The following is a 6,449-nucleotide window of genomic DNA, read 5'->3' as shown; positions in this document are numbered from 1 at the left end:
CCGAAAGATGGGAGAAGGTAGTGGCCAGCGATGGACAATACTTTGAATCATAAATGTATAACCAGTTTTTTACAATAAAGCCTCGAATTTCGGAAAAAAAACGACGGAGGCAAAGTTGTATACCTAATAACAGAAATAATCTTCGTTATTTCTGTTATTAGGTATACAACTTTGTTTCCGCCGTTTTTTTCCGAAATTCGAGGCTTTATTTGAAAAAAAAAAACATGCAAAGTTTCTCAGTTATTGTTAGAAATAATTGGATGAAGATTCTGTAAATAATTCAGTATTTGTAAATATGAAATTTTCTGGGAATTTTAATTTTGATTTGACTTTTTCTGAAAAACGTTTCAATTTGTACAAACTTAAAAAGTTAAAAATCTTTAACTTTTCATAAAAATTGTGAGAAATAATATAAAAAATTCTAAGAAGTATTGCCATGGCTTAACAATACTATTCAGCAATAATGAACAACAGTACCTACCGAATAGTATACATTATTGAATGCTGCAAGAAATATTCAATTGTATACACTGTACAGAATGTGCACTATTAGTTTAAATTTCGCACACTTTTATATACTATTGGTTTGAACTATTCAATGATTAGTATGAGAGTAGTGTAAACTATTAAATATCTGCACTAGAGGTTATTTCAGTAGTTCTTACTATTACACTCTAAAAGTTCACACTGGTCAATAATTTATAATTGTGTAGTGGAAATTACTTATTACTAGTGTTACAGCACTCAACGCAATAGTGTTTAATGCTTATAACTATTGCCATTGAATAGTTACTATTAGCATTCTAATAGTTACTATTGGTATTTTATTAGCTACTATTGGCGTTCTAATAGGTTTTTCCCGTACGAAAGTCGAGTGCATCTTAATTCCTCTTTGTACGTAAATTTAATTTCAAATAAATGTATTAACAAAATTCTGAGTTTCATTATGTGCAGATCTTCCATCTCAAAGATTTATGATTCCTAAATCATAGTACTCAGGAACATTTGTATTAACTTAGTCCACATATGTATCACTATACAAATTTTTATTAAAAGTATTTATTATGTGAATTCTTTAGAGCCTTACATTTGATTACTTTAATTATTAAAGGACCTCGCACAAATCCTGTATGAAATTGGTTCCTAGTGAAATCGGATGGTTTTCTTATATATATTGTAGCTTATGACGTGTTAAACAAAACACATAAGATTTAGAACAAAAAATAAGGTTTACGTGTGTTTGATTCGCTTACAGTCGCTTCGTACTGTTAAAGTACTCGATAGCTTTGAGGGGAATGGCTGACCTAAAATTATCCAAAGTGGATAAAGTTATAGTGCTTTGAAAAGGTTTCAACAAGAATTTTAAGAATGTGAAAGAAAAAGTAGTGGGTTCTACTTAAAAAATTCGAGGTGATCTTACCCTGATTTTCGCGACGCCATCCCAAGTCAAACTAATGACGTCAGTAGACTTTTCCAAACTCTACAACTTTTCTTAAACATTTTTTTATGAAGCTTATAGATATTTTGCCACGATGTTTACAAGTGGCTATACGTAATCATGTGACTATAGTCAACGCATTTATTTAGGATGAGTAAGAACTATGGCAGGAACATGTTGGAACATGTTCGCATGTTCGTATACGACGCCAACAAATCTATAGTTTCCCTTACTGTTTCCTCTTATGCCATTTCCTTCACAAACTTGCGTTATCCCCTCCACGTGTTACTGCAAGTAACCAAGTCTAGTTTTCACAGCCTCAATATATTTACATTAAATGTGATATCGAAAAGCCATTCTCTTTGCACTTGCGCTCGCGCACACAAATACAAAATATTTTTTACTATGTATAAAATATAAATTTCCGAAAAACCTAGAAATATTTTTAAAAATTACGGCATCGTTCAATAATTTCATTGGTTCAATAATTTTATTGGTTCAATAATAATTATTGGATTAGGGAAAAAGTCGTTTTACAAGTTGATAAAAAGACCTTTCCCTATTAATATCTTCATTAAAAATGATCAATATTTAAATTTAAAAGAAGTTTGAAATCTCTACTTTCAAATGGTTATATTTTTTTTACATTTATGTGAGTTTTGTAATTTTCACCTATAGAAAACTACGAGCTGAAAAAAATAAAAAAATTTTTTTTCACTTTGTAGATCTATAGCGTGCCCAAAAAAATTTGAACAAATTTTCGATTATCTATTGTGAAAGCTTGAAACTTTCCCTATAAAGTTGTTTTTAAAAAATGTTCCTATAATTTTTTTCCTGAGTTACTCGCGGATTAAGTAAAAAGGAACATTCTGACTTTATTGTTCATAACTCTGTTAAAAACCATCGTATCGCAATTAAAATTACAGATTCTTAAAGCTGAAACATTGCTCTATCAAATGGCGTAATAGCCAATTAAAAAAAAAATAGAATATATGGATTGCTAAAAAAGTCTTTTCACCAATTTGTAAAGGGACTATTTCTAATCCAATATTTTCAGCTGCGCCCCTAACAGCACAGATCTCCGAGGGATGTCTGAAAGAATATTCAGAGAATATCCCTATGTCCTAAGAACGTTGGTCAAAACGTCCCTCGAATAATTAATTAGGGTTTTTACGACAAAAAAGAATGCATGTTACCTTTAGTGTTTTTTTATTATTAGATCAAGATTAGATTAGTATTATTATAGATTAGTATTATAGATATAATAAAAATATGAGATTTTTTGTTGTATTTGATAAAAATATGAGATTTTTTGTTGTATTTGATAAAAGTCTGTCAGTAATTCGAGAATAATTATAGTTGCTGCAATATTTGATTTTTAGTTTTTACTATAATTTCCAATATTTACAAAACTTTCTGTAATCACCTTTACATATACATACTGATTACAGATTACCAAAATCCCCAAAATTACTTTTCTTTAGCGCGAATAATAAGATAAAATGTCTATTTTTGGAATGAGAACAGACAGTGTGGAGATGAGGGGGAGAGGTTCATTTGGACATGTTACAAATGGACACGTTATATTGGACACATTAATATTGGAGACGTATCACTTGGACACGTTAATATTGGACACGTTAATTTTGGACACGTAACACTGGGCACGTTAATCTTGGACACATATCACTTGGACACGTTAATATAGGACCCTAGGTTAGGTTAGGTTAGGGTTAGAGTTAGAATTAGGATTAATCCAGTATTTACATGTCCAAGGCCCGTTTCTACCAACGCAGATTAACTTTAATCTCGATTCAACTTACTCTTTGTCTTTTTCTAGTTCTAAAGATTAGAAAAAGGCGAAGAGTAAGTTGAACCGAGATTAAAGTTAACCCACATTGGTAGAAATGGGCACAAGTGATACGTGTCCAATATTAACGTGTCCAAGTGATACGTGTCCAATATTAATGTGTACAATATAACGTGTCCATTTGCAACGTGTTCAATTGCAATGTGTCCAATTGCAACGTGTCCAATTGTAACGTGTCCAAATGAAGGCCACTCGGAGATGCGATAGTGTCTCGGCGTTAAGACAAGCGCAGCGTCATGGTGCGAAACACTCCCATGCTCCTTTATGCGAGACGGCGAGTTGCACCGGATCGAGATTATCGAATCTCGATAACGGCTGACCCAATCGAGTTTTATGTACGCTTAATCGATAGATTACACTCTTATTGTATAATATGTGCTTTTATTTTTTCTCTACAACGGCACGCATATTGTGTCGCAAAGTCTAGATCTGTAACTTTTCGGAATATGATACATCGTTTTTCATCATTATGATTATTGTCGATCAGAATGTAGATACGGTTGCAGCGTCTGGCGCTAGATGGCGCTAGATGGCGTTGATCGAATGCGTTCAGAAGCATTGTCTAGGGACACTATTTCGGAAACACTACCAATATCGAACGCAGCCATTCTCTGCATTTTGCACTTTCTATATAATGTAATTTAATAATATTTAACAAAAGGAGATTACAAACGAAATTATACACTGATATTTGTTAATTAAGCTAGAAAATAATAATAAAAAGCGATTTATTTGTCATTTATCTTTTTATAATTTATTTATAATTAATACTTAACAAAAAGCGTTTCTTAAAAAAATTTTTTTAAAAAGAAAAATATACGCCAAGTGCATGAAAAAGATATTGGACACATTCTTCTTAATAAAAAACGGATATGAAATAAATGTAATTCGTCAAGTATTTCATTACGCAAAACACATAAGATAGACTAAAAGTGACTAAAATTGTCAATATATTTATATGAACTTGTCAATGGATTATAGTGAAAAAAAAACTTATCGTATCCGAATAGGATTAATTGTAGTTCTATGAATATATTATTTCAACACAGTATTTACATTTTAAATTAAAATATATAGTGACAGTTTTTGTAGGATATGAAAATATACTCACAAATAATAGACGTGGTATAAATTATGTAGGAAAATATGTAATAATATTGATAATATTTAAATACAGAAGCATTATACATAACGAATTTACAAGATTAATAATTAGTAAGCAATTATTAACATCTCTTCTTTGTTAAATTATTATTTTCATCTATACGTATATCTACAAAATATTGTATGTAATAATCTTTTTGTTAATTCGTATCGCAAATAATTTTTGTATTATAAAAATATATTGGTCCTAGAGAATATTGCGTTTTAATGCGACCCGGACACACCAAGTTTTTTCTTCACTATAATCCATTGACAATTTTAGTCACTTTCAATCTATTTTATGTGTCTTGCTATTTTATGTGTCTATAATAAAATACTTGGCTAATTACATTTACTTTATATTTGTTTTTTATTAAGAAGAATGTATTTAATATCTTTTTTTGCACTTGACATATATTTTTCTTCTTTTTTTAAAAAAGTTTTTTTAGGGATTTCACTGCTTTTTGTAAATATTTGAAAATATAATAATGCAGAATTTAAATCTTCTAAAAATGAATGCAAATTATTTTTAAAATTGGTACTTTGTAAATTTATATTTATTTAATATTAAGTCATATTGTATTAGTTTAATTCATTTATTGATAATTTAACTATTTAGATTTGTTCTAAGAAAAATATATATGCACTCTTAGCATTTCAAGACCACTTACATACTTTAACTTTTATATCATTTACATTTTGTATCTTTTCCTCGCAATAAATTTGTATAATGTCCTCCGTTTATATTTTTACCATAATGAAGAATTGCACCGTCAACTTTATAAATATTCTCACTAATACAAATTTTTGACGACGGTATGGATTTAATATTAAGATTTGTAATCTTGCTCTCGCATTTTCTCTCCTTGCCCTCATTTTCTCTTTTTTACACTCTTGTTTTTCTACATTCTTTCCTTTTTGCATTCTCTTTCTCTCTTTCTCTCTCTCGCCCTCCGCCTGTTTATCTGTCTCATGTACATAAATTACACTCGTATGCACATCAAGTGAACCTTGATGTGCATACGGATGTAATTTTATTACACGTTGCTAATTTTATTTTAATTTTATATTAAGATTAAAATTATATGAAGGCATTGTGAACAGTAGCGTAATGAACAAAAATAAACGACAAAAACAAAACGCTTTATATGTATGTGTTATAAGTACAACTGAAAAAATTTGAAAAGCTGAAATGGTTCCTTTTCGGGATATGATTTCCAGATCTCGGTATCGGCTGACAATTTTATTCGGACTGGTCGCAATCGAAAGATACCGATAACATTATATAATAAAAGTGTTTTTAGATTTTTGATTGCGGTTTTAGTTCCCGAGCAATTTTAATCGAAAGGTTGTTGATGTCAAAACTTCAAATTAAGCTAGTGGTAGCGTCGCAAATTTGACAGTGGCACGAACATATACGGCATACGCAATACGCTATGCAAGTATCTCTAACGTGGAACACCAACGCCATCTCTCGCTCGTGTTTTTATTTTATGGGAGTATGAGATTAAACGCGCGTATGAGTGACAGATATCGTTTTGTGAACTTATAGATAGATTTCTTGTCTTAATTATATTATTGAATAGTTAGCAATGGTTGTAATAATAAGAAGTGGATTTCAAGAGGTTAAATTAAATATTTTTCGGAAAAAAAGTATATCAAAAGGACAAAAATTATTTCATAGTTTTCATGTTTCTGACGTATATGAAGAAATATATGATAATAATTGTCGTCGTATATTAGGGACAGTTTTAAGAGAAACCTCGGGTGCAGAAAGTAGGAAACGAAATGAAAATTTTTATAAAGTGATAATAGAGGTAAGATAAATATATTTGTTAAATAAAATCTGAAAAATAAACTATACTAATTTGCAGGGTTGGTAAGTTACTTTTTTTTTTTAACTAAGTTAAGTTAAAGTTAATAACCTTAAAAATTTAACTTAGTTAAGATACAAGTTAATGTATAATGAAATTAATTGAATTAAAAGTTAAGTTAATA

The 6,449-nt window shown here is 29.8% G+C and overlaps 1 protein-coding gene across 1 annotated transcript in view; it reads left to right on the top strand.

Annotated features, from left to right (window-relative positions):
• Positions 1-6,449, top strand: part of LOC108763249 (band 7 protein AGAP004871) — a 180,277-nt gene that overhangs the window by 12,048 nt on the left and 161,780 nt on the right. The window lies entirely within an intron of this gene.

The sequence above is a fragment of the Trachymyrmex cornetzi genome, unplaced genomic scaffold (genome assembly GCF_001594075.2).
Source record: "Trachymyrmex cornetzi isolate Tcor2-1 unplaced genomic scaffold, Tcor1.1 scaffold1100, whole genome shotgun sequence".
Taxonomy (NCBI): Eukaryota; Metazoa; Arthropoda; class Insecta; order Hymenoptera; family Formicidae; genus Trachymyrmex; species Trachymyrmex cornetzi.
This window is presented reverse-complemented; position numbering and strand designations above follow the sequence as displayed.